The sequence below is a fragment of the Austrofundulus limnaeus genome, unplaced genomic scaffold, assembly GCF_001266775.1.
Source record: "Austrofundulus limnaeus strain Quisiro unplaced genomic scaffold, Austrofundulus_limnaeus-1.0 Scaffold225, whole genome shotgun sequence".
In the NCBI taxonomy this organism is placed as follows: domain Eukaryota; kingdom Metazoa; phylum Chordata; class Actinopteri; order Cyprinodontiformes; family Rivulidae; genus Austrofundulus; species Austrofundulus limnaeus.
Genome location: NW_013952627.1, coordinates 452,800 through 453,148, shown reverse-complemented (window position 1 = coordinate 453,148; position 349 = coordinate 452,800).

The following is a 349-nucleotide window of genomic DNA, read 5'->3' as shown; positions in this document are numbered from 1 at the left end:
CTGGAAGCAGAGATCAGTTGGTTCTCAGAAATTAGTTAATTGCATGATTGTTACAGTTTTGTTATTTAAACATGATGTCGAGGCTCTCCGGGGAGAAGACGGCTGGAAGTGAAGTTTTGAGATTTCTGTCGTGTTTATTTTCTTTTTTTTTTTTTTGTGTGTGTGTGTGTTTTCCTGCTGCTAGTATCTTTAGCACCCAGCTAGCTGAGCGTTGGATAGATGGAGAGATATCTGCGCCCTCCCCACCTCCCCCCTCCTGCCTGTCTGCAAATAGCACCGACTCGGGAAAGTGTTTGCACCTGCAGAGGCAAGTGTTAAAGGTGATAACAAAAGGTTGACGTCACCGGGA